At 35.9% G+C, this 22,713-nt stretch overlaps 1 pseudogene; it reads left to right on the forward strand.

Annotated features, from left to right (window-relative positions):
* The first annotated feature begins 519 nt into the window (after window positions 1-519).
* On the forward strand, window positions 520-22,453 carry LOC117922955 (annotated as a pseudogene).
* The last annotated feature ends 260 nt before the right edge of the window (window positions 22,454-22,713 follow it).

Raw genomic sequence — 22,713 nt, forward strand, 5'->3', positions numbered from 1 at the left:
CATCATTTACAATTTTTTTTTTAAAAAAAAAAAAGTTATTTGTCAAAAATAGATTAAGATGTTTTCACTTGACTAACAAAACCTAAAGAATACATTAAGTTGTTCAGGTAGTAAATTTCACTTTATTTTTGGCTGAAGGATAAAATGGCTTACTCAAAAATAGAATTTTATTATTGGTAAACTGTCTATAAAATCTATTTTCAAAAATTGATTTTTAAAAACTATTTAGCCTTAAAAACCAAAATTAGGATTCACCAACTTTCTAAAAACATTTTGGTTACATTTGGTTTTGGAGAGTATTATTGAAAATAAATACTAAAAAAAAAATTTATTTTTTTATATTTGATTATATTATGAACAATATTAAAGAAAATTAAATATAATTAAAAATTTATACCATTAAAAATAATTAACTTCCAAATTTAATTAGAACATGGCATTGGGTCCTACTTGTTATGGGTTCTTATTCTATATAAAGAAGCACAGACCGAGGAGAGCTACTGCATTATAACTCTAAAAGTAAAAACACCATCATGACCAAGTCTGCATTTTCCTCCTTCTTGATCAGCTTCGCTGCCTTCCCCTTAATTGTTATGTGGGTTTTTCCCCAGTTGGTTTCCTCAGTTTCTCGAAGACAATATAATCAACTTGAACTTCCTTCCGGCACCTATGGCCCTGAGACCCTTGTCTTCGACTGCAATGGAGAAGGCCCCTACACCGGCGTCTCGGATGGTAGAATTCTCAAGTGGCATGGCTCAGAGGTTGGTTGGAAGGACTTTGCGGTTACTTCCCCATTGAGGTATATGCTTGTATTTATGTGCATGCTTGTTAACATTTTCTTCCACGGTTCCCTTTTTGCATTAGTTCTTAGTCTACTCTTCCATCTAAATGTCAATAATAATGGATCATTTTGGGTTCTAAATTGGCAAGAATATTCAATGCGTATGCGACGCAACTGCACCCATCATATTCAAACGGTGTTTGTGTGTTCCTTGGGTATAATTTTTCTACCTCTTTCAACCACCGGAGAGGTTGGTGTTCATAGTTCCGTAAAAAAGGATTGAAACTGGTTGATTTTCCTCCATGATCAGGACTTCTCGACTTTGCGATGGCTTGTCAGACACGAGCGCCGAACATGTATGTGGGAGGCCGCTGGGCCTGAAATTCAACCAAGCAACGTGTGATCTCTATATTGCAGACGCCTATTTCGGGCTGTTGGTGGTTGGGCGCAAAGGCGGCCTTGCTAGACAACTGGCAACCAGTGCAGAAGGGATCCCATTTCTATTTGCGAATGCCCTAGACATTGATCAAAAGACCGGAACTGTTTATTTCACAGACACCAGCACTCGCTTCCGAAGATGGTATAGCATCTCTTTTATGTTTTCAAAAAACAAAAATATAAAAATTTTGATTATGAGTTCCTTAATTTCTTTTAAAGATCACTGTAATATTGCATGGACTAATAAGGAATGTGGTAAGAGTTTGCAGGGAGTTTGGAATAGCGATGGAAAGCGGGGATAACACCGGAAGGCTAATGAGATATGATCCCAAGACGAAGAAAGTGAAGGTGTTGCTCAAACACCTATTTTTCGCAAATGGGGTAGCGTTAAGCAGAAACGGTAGTTTTCTTTTAGTGACGGAGACAAATGCAAATAGGGTTTTAAGGCTCTGGCTGGAAGGGCCGAGGTCTCAAACAAGGGATGTTTTCGCAAAACTTGGTGGATGCCCTGATAACATCGAGAGAAACCCTAAGGGTGAATTTTGGGTAGCACAAAACCCCAAATTTGATTCTATTGGAACCCCCCTACAAACTAACATATCCGCTCTTAAACTGGATGAAGAGGGAAAGGTTCTGCGGGTTTTGAATGAAGAATTTGGCTCTTTGAGTGATGTGATAGAGAAAGATGACTGCATGTGGTTAGGGTCTGTGCTTCAGTCTCATGTTGGCATGATACTTTGATTTAAGCTTTCGTGAATTGTTGGTTAGTTAATTAGTTGATTACTGGAGGTTGATGGCATCAGAAAATGAAGCTTTTGAAGGTTCCTAGTAAATGAAGATGTGATGTAATTAGATCCATTTGTATTTATGTCAATTTGGGAGTGATTGTATGTGATAAAACCACTCTCAGTCTCTTTCAGAGTATTTATTAAAATTGTTTGGTTTTATTAATAGAAAGCCTCCTATGTGGACGAGAGTTACACCACGCCCACTTGAGAGGTGTTTTGCCTAGTAATGTCTCCACAGTACATGACCAAAAAGTCCAAGATAAAGAGAGGTCAGTCAAAGCATGGCGGTGCTTTAAATGTAGAGGGATGAGAGTTAATGGCACACACCCAATCTTTTAACTTCCTTTTATTTCTCCTTGCTTTTTCTTCAAAATGCACGTAGACCCCGCGACCAAACCACTTGTTAATGCTAATGTTAAGTGGGTGTTGGATAATCCACTTAATAACTTAATTTAAGTGTTTGATGATCCACTTAATAAATTAATTTAAATCATGAATTAAATTAAGTATGTTTCATACCTATATCATTTAAAGTTAAGAATAATTTTGATAATAATTAAAAATAATTAATTTATTTTTAACTTTATATATTTATCTTATTTACCTTCACAATCTTTTTTATTATTCCATAACCTTTATTGTTCCTAAACATCTTTTGTCTTAATTATAAATTATAAAAATAGATATATCAATTTTATGATTTAAAATAAATTATAAAATAATTTTATCTCATAACTTTAATACTTGAAATAAAAATTAAATAATAAATTTTAAATTAATAATTTACGTATAATTTAATTTAAAGCCATTAAGTAATAAACATTTAATTTTATTAAACAACCCCTAATTTTTTTAATTTACTTTTTTTCTTTAAACTTCCATTCTTCATGTATATGTATACACATGTAGAATGTCATTTGTTAGTAAGATAAAATCATTGATTCTTAAAATACACAAAGTTTTGATTTGGTTCAATCAATGATATTTACATTGACCAAGGAGAAAATAAATCTTTATCTTACGAAAAAATCAGTACTTTTTTTTTTTTAATATTTACATCTTTAACTTTAAATGGCCGTACAATTACTTTTCCTTATAGATATTTAAGCTCTTTTATGAGCACGTTTGAAAATCGAGTTAAAAATAATTTTTTATTTTTGAAAATTGAAAAATAAAATTGGGTCTATTTAATAACATCTTCCAGAATAATTTTTTATTTTTTAAAATAAAAAAATTAGAAAACATGTTTAATAATTAGAAACCTGTTTTTTTTAAATAATAAAAAATATGATATTTTTTTAATAATATATTTTAGTTATTTTAAATTGTTTTTACTTATTTTTTAAAAATTATTTTTTAAAAATAATTATATAAACATATATAATAATTAAAAATAAAACTTTAGATAAAATAAGTTATAAATATTTTATATTTTCAAAACGAATTTTACTTTATAAAACATTATAAAATAAAATAGTTTTTTAAAACACTTCTTATTACCAAACAGGATAATAACTTCCTGACTAAAAAAGGAAGTAGAAAAGTCGACAAACAGGCCCTTTATTTTTCTCAACCACCAACAATCGACTTCTGTAAGAAACGATCAATTATTGTACGACACAATCTAATTGAATGTGATTAATTTAGGGCTTTTAAGCCACCACAGCTGATTACCTGTTGTACTTATATTTTAGACTTTTTTTTTTTTTTTTTAAGAAATAATCTGGTTGACCTGCTGGCAATATATGCATCAATTAACCAATTAATTAATGGAAATCCTGCTGTCTTGGGACAGTTGAATTTAATTATATCAGTGATTGATAGTTGAAATTAATTAAAGTGTACTGGATGCCTTTATCACAATTATATATGTGTACGAGTATCCTCTTATGGATGCAGAGCACTTATTTGGGAAGGTATGTTAAATTCCTATTTTAAATATATATTTTATTTTAAAAAAATATTATATGAAATATTTTTAAAATTTATATGTTTATTAAATTTTTTATAAAATAAGAAAAACTAATAAAAATATCTCCATAGGTCATGAAAAGAGATATGAGAAAGAGTCAGAGACATCAAGATGCATGAAAGAGATATGAGAAAGAGTGAAAGACACCAAAATCCGAACATATCATTTTTTATTCTTTATAATATTCTTTATCATATAATTGAATATTCTCTTTTATTCATGGAAGTCAGTTGGAAGAAAAGAAATGTGTAGAGATTTAGTCGGTGGATAAGCTTTAACAAGTACTTGGACCACTACAAATTTAATTTCCAAGTGCCAACAAAATGCCTCTTAGCAGATAGATGTTGCCTATCACCAAAATCAAGTCTGTGAGTGGACACATGTTGGTAAGTTCTAAAACTTGGTTCATTTAATACCCAACAATAACAAACAGATAACAACTATGAGTAAATAAATAAAGTAATCTTTAGAAGAGACAGTGCACAGGAATTGGTCTCAAATATAATGATGGGTCCATATCAAAATTCACAAATCTCAATATTTTTGGAGTTTGCCTCTCAAATATGATAATGGGTCCATATCATCATCATATAATGCATGCATGGAATGATAAATTATTGTCAGCTATTATTACGTAGGGGTATCTCTTGACGAAGGTTGATAAATTTTTGCGGTGGCTTTGACTGTGAGAGCCACTTAGCTAGTTTCAATGCATTGCAGGAAGCTACTATTCATTTTTTTGTGTCAGAGATTACAGAGAAGTTATGTAGGGTAATAGTACATCTTCAGCTGTCAGGGATCAAAGGGTATCACCGGGACCGACATCTGGGGGCACGGTTTGAGATGGGCCACATGTATTATTGGTTCTGCACTGGAGTTTCAGAGTGTACCGAGCTGTATTGATTATTGAGGTCTCTTGTCTGGCCAAATTCGCCTGTACCAGTCGCTGTCTGCTTCACCTACCCTAGCTGCATGTATTGATCCATCCTTATCCTCAGCATGTGCCGGTTTTCACTGCCTCCTTTCCGCCAGTAATCTTGAAAGGAAAATGGAAATAATGCAGTCAAAAACTAAAGGCCAGGGATTTGTTGCAGAAACAAATTCACAGAAAATCAGATGGAGCTTTCATTTAACCATGTTCTGATGCTAAAAGTGGAAAATTTGCTCATATTTATTCCAAGGTTCATGACTGAACAAACCAGTGCTGTTTTTCCAGCTCTTTCATCCTTGTAAACTGTAAACAATTTACCAGCCTGAAGGTGATGCATTTTAACAAAATTTCCTGGACATGGGAAGCGGGAGGAGCACCATGTTAGCTCAAAAATTCTAATGGATCAGAAACTATGAGTAGTTGAGTACATTTCCACATGCCTGTGTTCTCCATATCATAAATCTTACTTCTGTTGTTTGGAAGAGAATAGTCTGTTAGTATGGAAAGAGAAAGACACAAGAAAGGAGGCATAGAAAGTGCAAACACTTACAGGAATATGTAGCACTGGACACTTCTGAACAGGGAAAAGCGTCTCTCTCATGATTTATGCTGGTCAAAAATACACTGGACGTGTCTACACGTACATGGCTATATATTCTGTGTCAAAAAGGAATATCATTTTCAATATAAAACCATATTTTGAGAGCAGTAATGCTGATAGCAGATACAGATTACTTGTTTCAATTCATATCATATCAATTTCCTACCAGAAAAATGGGATCAGTTTCCTGTCCAGCATCTGTATTCATGCTACATGTCTGATGAGTGACAAAAAATATATGAAATGAACTTATTGACAAGCAAATCCATGTACATTTATGTCTTAATCTAAGATATCTGGGACAAAATATCAATCTCCTGATAAGGATATACAATCAAGTTGAGAAAGTCAAGAGAGAAAATCAAGGGATTTCCACGTTTGAATATCTGTAGTTATACCATTTATTTGTATTATTAGATAGTTACTCAATTTGTTTTGTTTCCTATTTCTTTGTAATCAGTTTCCTATTTTCATGCTCATGCAATCTGTATATATGCTAACCACATCAATGAGAATCACAAGCCATAATTCTTCAATTTCTCTCTTCCAAAAATGCTTTATGGTATCAGAGCCAAGGTTTGCTCTTTAATTTTTTTTTCCCAGCCACATTCTTCAATCTTCAGCAAGCCTTTCATCCTCCTCATTCCAATGGCTACTGAGAATACTCAAATCATCATCCCTAATGCCCAGGAACCCACAAAACCACTAACCATGATTACTATCCATAACTCCATTAAACTCACACCCACCAACTATCTTTCTTGGAAAACCCAAACGGAAGCCATTCTCATCGGCTATGATCTACAAAAATTCATTGATGGATCCCACCCTGCTCCTCCAACCACCATCACCACCAATAATGTTGTCTCTACTAACCTTGCATACCAAACATGGCTACGTCAAGACAAACTATTATTTGGAGCCCTTGTCGGCACTCTCTCACCTACTCTAGTTCCTCTCATCACCCAATCAAAAACCTCTTATGAAGCCTGGCAAATATTGGCCAACGCCTATGCTCACCCATCTCGTGGCCATATCAAGCAACTCAAAGACCATCTTAAAAACATCACCAAAGGTTCTCAGTCCATTATAGACTACATGCAGTCCATTAAAACCCGGGCCGATGAACTTGCTGCTCTTGGTAAGCCTCTTGACCAAGAAGATCTGATTGAAAAAGTACTTGAAGGCCTTGATGAAAATTATCAGTCCATCATTGATGCTGTCAACGATCGTGATTCCACCATCTCTTTTGATGAACTCCATGAAAAACTCATCAACAAAGAATTGTCTCTCCGCAATAAGATAAGTCCCTCACCCCTACTGGCATCTGCTCATGCCACCAATGTTCGCTCCACTCCATGGTCTATCACCAATTGCACTCCTCGGCTCCCTGGGTCCACATCCACACCCACTCAAGGTATCATAAGAAATTCTCCCACCAACACCCGCGACAACCGTCCTCCTGCTTGTCCATTCCTTGGTCGCTGCCAATGGTGCAATACTCAAGGTCATGTAGTCTCCCGCTGTCCTCTTTTCCGACAACAGTTTCCGCAGGTGCAACCACCTCCTCGTCCCGGCAATTCATCACAATCTCGACCACTAACTCCCTGGCAAGCTCAAGCAAATGTTGCAACCACCATTCCCCCCAACACCACATGGCTACTTGATAGTGGAGCCTCACATCATGTCACCACTGACCTACACAATCTTGCTCTCCATAGTCCTTTTGATGGCACAGATGAAATTATGATCGGCGATGGCTCTGGTCTCCCCATATCTCACACTGGTTCCACCTCTCTTACCACTCCCTCTCACTCCTTTACTCTATCTAATGTTTTATGTGTTCCCACCATGAAACGTAATCTTATTTCTATTTCTCAATTTTGCAAGTCTAACAATACTTCCATTGAGTTCTTACCCTCTTCTTTTCATGTGAAGGATCTTCACATGGGAGCAATCCTTTTGCAGGGTCGAACTAAGGATGGTGTGTATGAATGGCCACTCTCCACTACCCAGTCACGTCCTTTAATTGTGTTTTCTAGTGTCAAGACCACTTTGTCCGAGTGGCATCATAGGCTAGGTCATCCTTCTTTGTCAATCTTAAAAAATATTATGTCTTCATTTCATTTAGATGTCTCTCGTCCGTCCAATTTCAATTGTAATTGTAATTCGTGTCAATGCAATAAAAGTCATAAATTACCATTTTCTACTTCTACTCTCTCTACCTCTTCCCCTCTTGAAGTTATATTTACTGATATATGGACATCACCAGTCTAATCTACCGATAACTTTAAATACTATGTCATCTTTGTCGACCATTTTACAAAATATATCTGGCTTTATCCCCTCAAACGCAAATCCGACACGCATGATGTCTTTGTGCGCTTTAAGGCCCTAGTCGAAAAATTCTTTAACCGTCCAATTACAACTCTCTACTCTGACAATGGGGGGGAATATCAAGCTCTCTTCTCATTCTTAACAATCAACGGAGTCTCACATCTTACTTCTCCACCTCACACTCCTGAACACAATGGGTACTCTGAATGTCGTCATCGTCACATTGTCGAAACGGGTCTTTCTCTACTTACCCATGCATCCATGCCTCTATCATATTGGCCTTTTGCCTTTTCTACTGTCGTCTACCTCATCAATCGTCTTCCTACACCAACTCTAAACCACCTCTCACCATATTTCAAACTCTTTGGCACATTCCCTAACTGCTCCAAACTTCGAAGCTTTGGATGTCTCTGCTATCCTTGGCTTCGCCCATACACATCCCACAAACTCGAGTCTCGTTCCTCCCCTTGCATCTTTGTCGGGTACTCTCCCACTCAAAGTGCCTATCTATGTCTTGACACATCCACCGCTCGTCTATACACTTCCCGTCATGTCCGCTTTGTTGAGTCAATCTTTCCCTTTGTCACTTCTCATACTTCTCTTCCTCGCGCCACTTCATCCACCATCTCTGGTGCTCTATGACTTTACCAGTCGTGGCCACACCATCCGTGAATGTCGGCTCTGCTCCCCCATCAAGTCTGCTCACTCCTCCCGCCCCAAGCCAATCCCAAGACCCAAGCCAAAATAATACCACCTGTGCCACACCTACACCAGAGCCTGATAGCCGTTCCAGTGCACCCGTACCAAAAACCAAGTGCGACTGTGCCAATAACCCACCCCTCCCGCCTACTCAAAATGACCCTAATCAACCACCTGACCTCTCACCCTCACCTCATGTCATAGTCACTCGCTCCAAACGCAACATCCATAAACCAATTCAAAAGCTTAACCTCACAGCCCAACTCCAACAACCTACCCTTGAACCTACCACTGTTACCCAAGCCCTCAAGGACCCTAAGTGGCGACAAGCTATGTCTGCAGAGTTTGATGTTTTACTACGTAATGGGACATGGACCTAGTGCCATCTCATCCCACTCAAAATTTGGTTGGTTGTAAGTGGATCTTTTGCACTAAATATTTACCTAATGGCTCCATAGACAGGTACAAAGCTCGATTGGTTGCTAAAGGCTTCCACCAACGCCCTGGCGTTGACTACTCTGAAACCTTCAGTCCCGTCATCAAACCTACCACTGTCCACCTTGTTCTCAACCTTGCGGTCAGCCAGGGTTGGTCACTAAGACAACTTGATGTCAACAATGCCTTTCTTCAGGGCACTCTCACTGAGGATGTGTTTATGTCTCAACCACCGGGCTTCATTGATCGTGATCATCCTCATCATGTCTGCAAGCTACGCAAGGCTATCTATGGCCTCAAACAAGCCCCACGTGCCTGGTATCATGAGTTGCGCCAATTTCTTCTCCAATTTGGCTTCATCAATTCCATTGCCGATACCTCCTTGTTCATCTTCAATAACCATGGCACCATTCTTTATCTTTTAGTCTATGTTGACGATATCATTATCACTGGGAATAATGTTGAAGCAGCGTAGACTTTCATTCAACAACTTTCTCAGCGCTTCTCTCTCAAGGACCTTAGCCCCCTGACATACTTCCTTGGAGTGGAAGTTACCTCCCACACCAATGGTCTTTTCCTCAGTCAATGCAAATACATTGCCGATCTACTTAACAGAACTCACATGACTGAAGCCAAGCCTGCTCCTACACCACTAGCAACTAGTCCGATTCTCACTTTACAATCAAGAACCCCACTATCTGACCCGACCGAGTATCGAACAGTGGTTGGTAGCCTCCAGTATCTCTCCCTCACTCGGCCGGACATTGCCTATACGGTGAACAAACTCTCTCAGTTTATGCATCAACCGACAAGTGACCACTGGAATGCAGTCAAGCGTCTGCTGCGGTATCTCTGTGGCACCTTAGACCACGACATCACACTTCGTCAGACCTCCCCACTAGCACTTCATGCCTTTTCTGACTCTGATTGGGCATGTAACAAAGATGATTTCACCTCCACTAGTGCATACATAATCTATTTGGGTCACAATCCTATTTCTTGGAGCTCTAAGAAACAGCGAACTGTGGCTCGCTCTTCCACTGAGGCTGAATACCGATTGGTGGCCTCTACAGATGCGGAAAGTCGTTGGATTTGCTCTCTCTTCACCGAACTCGGTGTCATTCTTCCCCAACAACCAGTTATTTATTGTGATAATGTTGGTGCAACAAATCTCTGTTCCAATTCGGTCTTTCACTCGTGCATGAAACATGTTGCCCTCAACTATCACTTTATCCGAGAACAAGTTCAAAATGGTTTGCTACGAGTGTCACACATCTCTGCCTCTGATCAACTCGCCGATGCTCTTACCAAACCTCTTGCTCGTCCTCAGCTTGACTCTCAAGGCCAAGATTGGACTTGCTCCACGGTCGTCCATCTTGCGGGGACATGATAAGGATATACAATCAAGTTGAGAAAGTCAAGGGAGAAAATCAAGGGATTTCCACGTTTGAATATCTGTAGTTATACCATTTATTTGTATTATTAGATAGTTACTCAATTTGTTTTGTTTCCTATTTCTTTGTAATCAGTTTCCTATTTTCGTGCTCATGCAATCTGTATATATGCTAACCACATCAATGAGAATCACAAGCCATAATTCTTCAATTTCTCTCTTCCAAAAATCCTTTATCTCCCACTATGATCATAACCTGAATCCTAAGTGTTGAATACAAAAATAAAATAAAATAAAAATAAAAAATAAATAAAAGGAAAAGGAGAAATTGTTACAGCTTTTGATTGATATCAAATTGTGAATTTATTATGCTAAACATGGATATTTGTCTTTGTTTGATCCAGTTTGTTATGTCTGTGGAACAATCTTAGGAATATAAAATAATAAAGAAAGTAATAAGTTTAAAATGCATTAGAAAACAAATAAAGACAAAGGAAGTATTGGCTTCCTTCCTAAAACTAAACCAACTAATATCTTATAAGATTATATAAAGATTATATTTCATTTTTTTTTTTGGAAAGAAAAGCAGATAAAGTAGAGAAACATTTTGATTAAAAATAATTACAAGAAATTTTTTTTAAAAAGTACAAAGATGTCATGAGAGCAAGGGTCTTTTTAGTAACTGTTTTTAAAAACAATTCTAAAAAATAGTTTTTGAGAACAATTTTTGAAAATTATTCCCTGATTTTTGTAAAACAAAAGTTTATTTAGAAACCTAAAATAATTTTTACTGTTTCTAATATTTTTAATATTTAGAAACCTAAAAGTTTGTATAATTATTTCTTCAAACAGTAAAACAACTAAAAGATGTTATTTGAAAACATCATATTTTTTGTTCTTAAAAACAAAAAATAGAAAACACTTTTTGATTGTCAAACATGTTTCTTATGGTTTTTTTGTTTTGAAAAACAAAAATTAGTTCTCAAACAGGCCCTAAGTTAAAAATACAGTGGAAAGATCCCCAAATGAAAACCATTGACTATTATCCTGCAGATACTTTTGAATAAACATGAACATATTAAGATATACATTATCGTATGTCTTATATCCAATATCCAATGTCGTAGCATCTTGGGAGAGGGGTGGGCTGACCTACATTTTAAATTGTCAGCTAAATGCAGAAGGCTAGTCATGCATGAAAATTATAACAAAAATTTAGCCCCAAGTGTAGCTGACCTCCATTTTGAAGTGTCAGTTACTAAAAGTGCCTAAACATACATGTACTTTAACTTCCATTACCTGAATATTTCATGTCCTCAGTCTATATGATATAGCAGAAGTGATGATTAAACTTGTAGTTCGTTGATTCACATAGAATGAATACCAAAAAACAAGGGTGCAAGTACTTCATTGATTTGAAGAATACCAACAAACAAGCAAAAAGAGAGAATAATCTCTAAAATTCTTTATTAAAAAAAGAAACAATTACTCACAGGGAAAATTCTATAATACCACAGGCGATACCGTGCCTCCTAGGAGTATCAACTATTTGGATGGGAGATTTTGAATCTTAGTTGTCCAAATGGTAAGTTAATATATATATATATTGAAAACTAAAACAAGTAGTTGGTTGCTACCCGTATGAGAAGGTCGTCTTCTGGTCCTCCTTCCCTCTTCTCCGTATTTCGTATTTAATCTTTGGTTTAGGAGGTGCATTTCGAGTGAGAAATCTTCTAGTTTACGAGCTCCATTTTGGGTGAGAAATCCCTTTACTCATTTCTGGTGAGAAATCTTCAAATTGATAAATGATAGTTTTTTCATTCATTCTTTCATTCGTTCATGTACAGAGTATATATAGAGGGTAATCACCATTCTAAGAATGGGAAAAAATGATACAAGGAAAGAATGATATAAGGAAATAACTACTAATATCTTAATATCTCAATATTCCTAATATCTCAATATTCATAATATCTCAACTTTCCTAATATCTAAACATTCCTAATATCTCAACACTAAATGATATAAGGAAAGCATTTCTAATATCTCAACACTCCCCCTCAAGTTGGTGCATAGATGTCACACATGCCCAATTTGTCTAAAATTTTTTAGAACACTTGACTTGAGACAACTTTGGTGAGGATATCGGCCAATTGATCTTCTGATCGAATCTTAGGCAATTCCACAATCTTATCATCCAACTTTTCCTTAATGAAGTATCTATCCACCTCGACATGCTTTGTACGATCATGTTGTACTGGATTATGAGCAATGTCACATGCGACTTTATTGTCACAAAACAATCGGATTGGTTGCCTAGATAGGTAACATAAATCCTGTAAGAGGAGTCTTAGCCATAATGCCTCACAAAGTCCTAGAGCCATACCTCTAAATTCCGCTTCTGTATTTGAACGAGTTATGACATTCTGCTTCTTATTTTTTCATGTCACAAGATTACCACCTACAAAGGTAAAGTAACTAGATGTCGATCACCTATCATCCACTGCACCGGCCCAATCAGCATCAGTATATACTTCTATACTCTGATGATCAACATTTTTAGCGAACAAAATTCCCTTCCCAGGAGCATTCTTCAAATACCTCAAAATACGCATGACTTCATTCATATGTTGCTCTCCAGGATTATGCATGTATTGACTCACTACACTCAATGCATAAGCAAGATCTGGTCTTGTATGAGCTAAGTACATTAATCTCCCCACAAGTCTCTGGTATTTTCCCTTATCGGTTGATACTTGATTAGGCTCAACACACAATTTCATACCTTCTTCTATTGGTGTATTAACAGGTTGACATCCTGACATTCCAGTCTCCTGTAAAAGATTTAAGGCATACTTTCTTTGAGACAGAAAAATTTCTTCACTTGATCGAGAAACTTCAATCCCAAGAAAGTATTTCAAAGAAACTAGATCTTTCATTTCGAATTCTCTAGATAGATAATTTTGCAGAGCTTTTCTTTCTTCAAGATCATTTCCTATAACTATCATGTCATCCACATATACGATAAGTGTTGTAATCTTACCATGTTGCTTTTTCAAGAACAAAGTGTGATCTGAATTACTTTGACAATAGCCAAAAGCTCTCATTGACTTTGTGAACCTTCCAAACCATGCTCTCGGGGATTGCTTCAACCCATACAATGATTTCTTCAATTTGCACACCTTCTAACATTGCTTTTCTGACACCATGCATCCTGATGGAAGATCCATATATACTTCTTCAGATAACTTGCCATGCAGAAAGGCATTTTTCACATCGAACTATTGTAATGGCCAATCTAGGTTTGCAGCTAAAGATAGTAATACTCGAACTGTGTTGATCTTAGCTACAGGTGCAAATGTCTCTATGTAGTCAATTCCATAAGTTTGAGTGTACCCTTTTGCTACCAATCTTGCTTTAAATCGTTCAATACTACCACCTGTCTTGTATTTCACAGTATAGATCCAACGACACCCAACTAGCTTATTTCCTAATGGACATTCTACGAGTTCCCATGTTTCATTCTTCTGCAATGATTTCATCTCTTCATTCATGGCTGCTTTCCACCTTGGATCAGCTACGGCTTCCTGCACACTGTTAAGAATAGATACAGTAGATAATTGATTTACAAATGACTTATTTGATTCAGACAAACGATGGTTAGACACATAGTTGTTCATGGGATATTTGACTTTGGTAGACAATTCAGGTTCATATGTGGGTTTAGGAATACCTCTATTATGACGGTGTGGTAACCATTTCATGAATGGATCGGGTTCCAAATTAATAACACCCTCAACAGACGACAATTGGTTTGGTATTTCAGTGAAGACATCTTCGAACCCAAATTGTTGACCACTCATATCCAACTCACCCGCTTCCTGGTTCACTAGTTCAGATTGTCCAGATTCATCCTCCTCAGATATATGATAATCATAATCGAGAGTTTGAATTTCCTTATGGTACTCCCCCTGAAGTTCAGACTCAGATGAAAAATACATCGAATCTTCATGAAACACCACTTCCATTGTAATATACATTCGTCGAGTTGGAGGATGGTAACATCGATATCCCTTTTTGTGCAATGCATATCCAACAAACACACATTGCAATGCATGAGAAGTTAACTTGGTGCATTGGTGTTTGTGTATATGCACAAATGCCATGCAACCAAAAACACGAGAAGGTAGATTTGGGACAGTTGGAGCAACTACGGCATTAGTAAGAGCTTGAAGAGGTGTTTGAAAGTTAATTGAGTTGGAAGGTACCTGATTGATCAAGTCTGCGGCAGATGTGATTGCTTCTCCCCAATAAGATATCGGTGTTTTTGCTGCTATCAAGGTAGCACGAACAACCTCTAACAAGTGCTGATTTTTTCGTTCAGCGGCTCCATTTTGCTAGGGTGTATTGGAACAAGTAGTCTGATGAATTATGCCATGTCCTTCCAAATACTTTTGAAGATCAGAATTTTAACATTCTCCACCATTATCACTACGTAGAACCCGAACCTTTGCATTGTACTGAGTTTCAATCATTTTATGAAAATTTTGAAACAACAAGTTCACTTCATCTTTGGTCTTCATCAAGAATAACCATGTCATTTTGGTACAATCATCAATAAAAGTAACAAACCAACGTGAGCCACTCAAAGTTGGGACTTTGGATGGGCCCCAAACATCAGAATGTATAACCATAAAAGGAAATGGATTTTTATTCAAAATTAACGGAAACGAAGCACGATGACTTTTAGCCAATTCACAAATATCACAACGGAAACCAGAAATATCACTTTTTGCAAACAAACTAGGAAACAATTTTTTTAAATAACCAAAGGAAGCATGTCCCAGACGTCGATGCCACAACCAAATTTCAGACTTTTTCTTCTCCACCTCAAATCCATCTGCCATCAAGGCTTGTTGCAACTTATTTGAATCATTTGACTGCAAGTCCAAGTAATAGGGTTTTCCCCACTTAATACCACAACCAATCGTCTGTCTTGTTTGGATGTCCTTGATCACACAAAATTCAGGCCAAAAAATGACAATACAAGATAAGGCTGCAGTGATTTGAGAAACTGAAAAAAGATTGTAATCTAAAGATGGAACAACTAAAACAGAATCCAAATTCAAAGTATCAGTAAGAGTTAAGGATCCTTCCCCAATGACTGGAGTTGTGTTACCATTGGCTGTGGAAACAATTTTTTGTGAGGAAGATCTAAGTGGTGAAACCTGTCTAGAATCAAAAGTCATATGATCTATAGCACCAGAATCAATTATCCATGCACTATTAATAACAGGTGTAAAAGTATTTAAAAAATTACCACCATGATCTGTAGCAGCTACCAATGCAAAGGCTTTCTCAGCAACATTAGCCTCTGTTTTTATTTTGGCAACAGTTGCAGTCGAGGTTTTCTTGGAATCCTTCTTCCATTGATCACGATTATTATCATTAATAACAAAGTGTTGATAGCTTAAACATGATCTAAAGGTCTATCGTTCAAACCCTCGGTTCCTCATTTTTTTCCTAGTCATACCAAGAGTTGTTGCTTTGAAATTGTGGGATATCCAGATTGGTGGGATCAGTCTTATTGCAATGACTGCATTTGAAGGTTGACTTATCAATATTAGGGCTTGTCTTAGGATGGTTGATCGCTATCAGACTACCATAGCGACAAAATATCCAGGATTTTAGTTCCATAGCTCTGATACCATCTTCAAATTGATAAATGATAGTTTTTTTCATTCATTCTTTCATTCGTTCATGTACAGAGTATATATAGAGGGTAATCACCATTCTAAGAATGGGAAAGAATGATACAAGGAAAGAATGATATAAGGAAATAACAACTAATATCTTAATATCTCAATATTCCTAATATCTCAACTTTCCTAATATATAAACATTCCTAATATCTCAACACTAAATGATATAAGGAAAGAATGATATAATGAAAGCATTCCTAATATCTCAACAAGAAATCCATTCATTTTTCCCATGAGAAATCCCTATATTTTCGATGAGAAATCCCTCTATTTGTATATTGGTTCTCTTCTATATTATGTTCCTATGAGAAATTCATCTCCCATTCCAGTGACACTTAAGCTTTGTGAGGAAGGAGGTGGTGAACCTAGAAGACTCGTTTAAGGAAGTATTCAAGACCCGGATTGAAGACGAACCTAGAAGAAGAAGAAGACTCGAAGTGATAACGGAGGAAAAAAAAGAAAAATAATCAGAGTTAAGATTCCAACGAAGTGGGAAGAAGAAGAAGAAGGCTAAAAGTGTAGAATTTGTTATGAATCCAATGATGCTTATGTTGTAATTATTTGAGTAGTTTTATCTTAACAAAAAAAAAATGAGTATTGTTGATGTTTTTTTTTTTATATATATATATAAAAAAAATCTTCACTGTAACATATATATTTCATGTTTTTTGTTTGAAATTGATGGAATGCTCAATATATCCATAATTGAGCATTAAAAATGATATAATGGAGGGGTTCATAATTTTGCCACCATTGAAAATGTAGAGAAATTTTTGGGGGGATTTTGGAGTGGTAATGATATTTGTATTTTATTTGGCATTTGGTTGTAAAATAGTAATGAAAAAATGTTTTGAAATGTAAAATAAATTTTGTGGAGAATTTAGAGGGGTAATTTTGTTTGTTTGTAAGATATAAATAAAAAATTTATTGAAATGTGAGATAAATTTTTGTTAAGATAGTCTGGTAGTGGAAGTATTTTTCATTTATTATGTATTAGTTTGACTTTATTTTTTCTTGTAGTCATCTTGATTCTTGTGATTTATACGATGAATCAATATTAAAGAAACAATGATAATAAGTTATTATGTCTATTTTTAAAAAATGTTGAAGCCTCTAACATAGTTAATATAGAAGAATAAAAATAAAAATAGAAGTTATTTTATAGTATTTGAAATCATATTATAAAATTGACTTTATAATTTTATTTAATTTTTAGGAGCAAATGCGATGTTGTTGAACTTCCTAGAAATCCAAAGAGATTAATCGGAGTTTGGATACATTATTAGTAAGGTAAAATAGAAATATATAAAAAATCATTTATTTTTTGTGTTGTTGTTATAACTGTATTTGTTTGAAATTGTTGTGTACTAATAATCAATTGGGTATAAATATAAAAGAAGATGATAAAGGAATGAAAATAAATGATGTAAGGAGTAATACTTTTTTTACTAATATAATTATTTTTTTAAAATTCGAATTTGAACTAAGTAGTAAATTAATATAGTTGAGGAAAAATTTGAGCAAGAAGTGGAACGTGCTTCCAAAAGTAAAAAAAGAAGGTTTCATGGTAAAGTCAAAGGAAAGTTCAAAAAAATATTCACTTCAAAATGGTATAGCTCCAAAGGTAGAAATGTTTTTAATTAATAAAAAGTTTCATTACTTGTATATTTGTTAAAAATTATATTAATTTAAATATGTTTATGTATCATTTTACTTATATCTTCAGACACGATGCTCACTCGAGCAGGTTCTTAGAATTGTTGAAGAGCTAGAACAAAAATAAAAAATAGTAATAAAAGGCATCAGATTTCATAGTCTCTTATGTGAGTGTTTAGCTAGGTTGACAATTCCGGAAAAAATTCTTAAGTGTCCCCTAACTCGATTTTCCAATTCTTCTTCAAACTACTTGACCTTTGAAGATTAAGACTTTGGATTTGCTAAGAAGCCAAGGTTTGTAGTCGAGCATGTGTTAAATGAATGTGAATCAACCTTGTTTTTCATCTTTAAAATAGTTAAGAAAGTTGGGAGAAATATTTTTGTTAAAAAGCTTTTGTTCCCCTATTTCTAGATCGATCCAGGTTCAGGGGTAGATTGATCCAACTAACTTGTTTTTAAGATTCAATTTCAGCCATCAGATTAAGGGTTTCTTTTGCTTTTTAAATACAAACTTCTCCAATTTCTAGTTAAGAGAGACCGCAGCAACCGTGAGAGAGAGCTCCTCATTCCTTACCATTTTAAGGGTGTTTGCATATTAAGAAAATCTCATCCAAGTTTTCCAAGAAAATTTATAAATAGATTTTATGAAAAATAAAAATGGGTTAATTCCTTAAATTTTCATCTCTCATTCTATTTGGGTTAGAGTAAAAACCCATTTTCTTCTTGTGTGGATTCAAGAAAAGGTCGAGATCGACCTTGGTATGGACTCCAAGTGTGCTCCGGAAGAAGAATGTGAGAAGCTGAAAGTGAAATGTACTAATTGAGTGGTTTGGAAGGAATTGGTTGGCTTGAGTTAGGTAAAACCTTGTATTCAGTTTTTATTCTTCATAGTAGATGTTTTCGATCGGTTGTAGGCCAATGGTTTTTTTTATCTCTTAAGAGGTTTTCCACATTAAAATCCGGTGTCAATTGTCTTTTTCTCTCACTCTACCCTTTGATTTATTTTCATTTTTTGATATCATTGGTTGCTTGGGCATATATGTTGAATGAAAGAAATATGAGCTGATATAAATGTGATTATCCATGGAATATCTTCAATAATTTTTATGTTCATTTTGGTAATGATATCTTGTAGTAAATTGAAATGAGTTAAGGAAATAATTGTTCTTTTGAATTAATTTTGACGATCGTTGAAGCATTTGCATGTAAATTGCATTTATAAATTGTTAGGAGAGTGTTGGTGCATACATACTTGCTTGTGGATTTTATACTTTGTTGAAAAGTTGTTGGAAAAGATGTTTATTGACATTGAGAAATCTTAAGGTTAGGTAATCTTTGTTGGAATTTTTTTTTTTTTTTTATAATTCAACAACACATATTCACCCACCCTCTAAGTGTAGTCCATTATTGAGATTCACCTTTTAATTGGTATCAAAGCGATTTTTTTAAGCAAAAATCATTTTCAATCCTTGAATCTCAATCATGGAACCTCATCAAGAGGGAGCTTCCATTGGGAGACCACAATTCTTAATCAACGTCTCATTGGAAAGTGAGAATGCAATATTTTCTCCAAATGCAATGTAAAAAAGTTTGGAATGTCGTTAAATTTGGTTGGTCTCCACTTAAGATATTGGATAGAGAAGGTAGATCAACTAATGTTATCAAGACTAAGTTGGAATGGGATAGAGGTGATAATGAAGCTAGTGAGAACAATGCGAGATCCATCTATTCCATTTTTAATGCCATTGGCACGAATGAATTCCATAGGATAGCTACATGTACTTCGGCTAAGGAGGCTTGGGATATCTGTTAGGAAGTGTCCCAAATTCCTAATTAGTATAGATTCCTTTTTGTAAAGAATATTATATAGAATATTTCTAGGTTGATATATTATTGTAATATTAGACTTCCTTATAAAATAAGGAAGGTTGTTGGAAATATTTCTATAAATATTCTAGGTCATGAGGGGAAAAAGTGATGAGATGGAGATGGGCCTGTAGAGACTATACAAGGTGGATAGAGATGTGAGGAAGAACGGGAGGTACCCAGTGGAGCGAGATGACTCGTAGTAAGGTATGGATACAAGGAGTGGGGAAACATGGGATGTTTCGGGAACCCAATAGTTGTATATGGTTCTGTCCTCTGTAATATTCTCTATTGTATAGTGGAATCATTATATCTCATCCGTGGACGTAGGCATGGTTGGCCGAACCACGTTAAAACCTCGTGTACCGTATGTGTGATTGTTTTATCTTTGTGTTCTTGAACTAACGTTGTTGGCATCAAAGCTTTCGTTGGCACTACAACTGGTATCAGAGCTTGGGTTGAAGATTTCTGGAAGAGCAAAAAATCACAAAGCACACAAGATGAAAACAAAAGGAATTTTCATTAAAGGTGGAGTCGATTGCTCTCTTGTGGTGATATGATACAAAAAGGTTTGTGTCATGGAGAGATTGAAGATTAACTTCATGGAATTTGGTCCAAGGTGGAGATTGTTAGGAAGTGTCCCAAATTCCTAATTAGTATAGATTCCTTTTTGTAAAGAATATTATATAGAATATTTCTAGGTTGATATATTATTGTAATATTAGACTTCCTTATAAAATAAGGAAGGTTGTTAGAAATATCTCTATAAATATTCTAGGTCATGAGAGGAAAAAGTGATGAGATGAAGATGGGCATGTAGAGACTATACAAGGTATATAGAGATGTGAGGAAGAACGGGAGGTACCTGGTGGAGCAAGAAGGCTCGTAGTAAGGTATGGATACAAGGAGTGGGGAAACATGAGATGTTTCGGGAACCCAATAGTTGTATCTGGTTCTATCCTCTGTAATATTCTCTATTGTATAGTGGAATTATTCTCTCTCATCCGTGGACGTAGGCATGATTGGTCGAACCACGTTAAAACCTCGTGTACCGTATGTGTGATTGTTTTATCTTTGTGTTCTTGAACTAACATTATTGGCATCAAAGCTTTCGTTGGCACTACAACATCCTCCAAGTGACTCATGAAGGAACTAATGTTGTAAAAGTGTCCAAACTTCAAATGTTGACCTCTAAGTTTGAGACAATTAGGATAGGAGATCATGAGAACTTTGGACCCTTGTCTTCGACTGCAATGGAGAAGGCCCCTACACCGGCGTCTCGGATGGTAGAATTCTCAAGTGGCGTGGCTCAAAGGTTGGTTGGAAGGACTTTGCGGTTACTTCCCCATTGAGGTATATGCTTGTATTTATGTGCATGCTTGTTAACATTTTCTTCCACGGTTCCCTTTTTGCATTAGTTCTTAGTCTACTCTTCCATCTAAATGTCAATAATAATGGATCATTTTGGGTTCTAAATTGGCAAGAATATTCAATGCGTATGCGACGCAACTGCACCCATCATATTCAAACGGTGTTTGTGTGTTCCTTGGGTATAATTTTTCTACCTCTTTCAACCACCGGAGAGGTTGGTGTTCATAGTTCCGTAAAAAAGGATTGAAACTGGTTGATTTTCCTCCATGATCAGGACTTCTCGACTTTGCGATGGCTTGTCAGACACGAGCGCCGAACATGTATGTGGGAGGCCGCTGGGCCTGAAATTCAACCAAGCAACGTGTGATCTCTATATTGCAGACGCCTATTTCGGGAGCAAGAAGGCTGTTGGTGGTTGGGCGCAAAGGCGGCCTTGCTAGACAACTGGCAACCAGTGCAGAAGGGATCCCATTTCTATTTGCGAATGCCCTAGACATTGATCAAAAGACCGGAACTGTTTATTTCACAGACACCAGCACTCGCTTCCGAAGATGGTATAGCATCTCTTTTATGTTTTCAAAAAACAAAAATATAAAAATTTTGATTATGAGTTCCTTAATTTCTTTTAAAGATCACTGTAATATTGCATGGACTAATAAGGAATGTGGTAAGAGTTTGCAGGGAGTTTGGAATAGCGATGGAAAGCGGGGATAACACCGGAAGGCTAATGAGATATGATCCCAAGACGAAGAAAGTGAAGGTGTTGCTCAAACACCTATTTTTCGCAAATGGGGTAGCGTTAAGCAGAAACGGTAGTTTTCTTTTAGTGACGGAGACAAATGCAAATAGGGTTTTAAGGCTCTGGCTGGAAGGGCCGAGGTCTCAAACAAGGGATGTTTTCGCAAAACTTGGTGGATGCCCTGATAACATCGAGAGAAACCCTAAGGGTGAATTTTGGGTAGCACAAAACCCCAAATTTGATTCTATTGGAACCCCCCTACAAACTAACATATCCGCTCTTAAACTGGATGAAGAGGGAAAGGTTCTGCGGGTTTTGAATGAAGAATTTGGCTCTTTGAGTGATGTGATAGAGAAAGATGACTGCATGTGGTTAGGGTCTGTGCTTCAGTCTCATGTTGGCATGATACTTTGATTTAAGCTTTCGTGAATTGTTGGTTAGTTAATTAGTTGATTACTGGAGGTTGATGGCATCAGAAAATGAAGCTTTTGAAGGTTCCTAGTAAATGAAGATGTGATGTAATTAGATCCATTTGTATTTATGTCAATTTGGGAGTGATTGTATGTGATAAAACCACTCTCAGTCTCTTTCAGAGTATTTATTAAAATTGTTTGGTTTTATTAATAGAAAGCCTCCTATGTGGACGAGAGTTACACCACGCCCACTTGAGAGGTGTTTTGCCTAGTAATGTCTCCACAGTACATGACCAAAAAGTCCAAGATAAAGAGAGGTCAGTCAAAGCATGGCGGTGCTTTAAATGTAGAGGGATGAGAGTTAATGGCACACACCCAATCTTTTAACTTCCTTTTATTTCTCCTTGCTTTTTCTTCAAAATGCACGTAGACCCCGCGACCAAACCACTTGTTAATGCTAATGTTAAGTGGGTGTTGGATAATCCACTTAATAACTTAATTTAAGTGTTTGATGATCCACTTAATAAATTA

Source organism: Vitis riparia, chromosome 10 (assembly GCF_004353265.1).
Source record: "Vitis riparia cultivar Riparia Gloire de Montpellier isolate 1030 chromosome 10, EGFV_Vit.rip_1.0, whole genome shotgun sequence".
In the NCBI taxonomy this organism is placed as follows: Eukaryota; Viridiplantae; Streptophyta; class Magnoliopsida; order Vitales; family Vitaceae; genus Vitis; species Vitis riparia.